This window comes from Bison bison, unplaced genomic scaffold (assembly GCF_000754665.1).
Source record: "Bison bison bison isolate TAMUID 2011002044 unplaced genomic scaffold, Bison_UMD1.0 scf7180017864263, whole genome shotgun sequence".
NCBI lineage: Eukaryota > Metazoa > Chordata > Mammalia > Artiodactyla > Bovidae > Bison > Bison bison.
Window position 1 is genome coordinate 7806046 of NW_011494835.1, and position 297 is coordinate 7806342.

Here is a 297-nt window from a genome sequence, read left to right on the forward strand (position 1 = left end):
GGGGCCCGAGAGCTCGGGGAGAGGAGTGGGGGAGGGGCGGCGCCTCCGGCGGAGCCTTAAGACCACGAGGATGGAGGGTGTTCGGGGCCCTGGGCTAGGGTTGTGAGAATTGTGTTTTCGGGATAGGAGGGCGCGGGGCCGGCTCCGAGTAGGCATCGGGATCCGCAGGGAGGGTGGGCGGCGAGCCGGCCAGGAATGAGATGGAGGAGGGCGCCCCGGGGCAGCCTTTCCCTCTCTCCCTCCCGAGCCTTTCTATAGCCCAGGGACTCGGGTGCGGCGCGCGTGCCGGGGTTCCTT

General features: G+C 70.0%; 1 protein-coding gene across 1 annotated transcript in view; it reads left to right on the top strand.

Moving 5' to 3' along the window:
* EIF4E (eukaryotic translation initiation factor 4E) overlaps positions 1-297 on the top strand; it is a 38002-nt gene that overhangs the window by 375 nt on the left and 37330 nt on the right. The window lies entirely within an intron of this gene.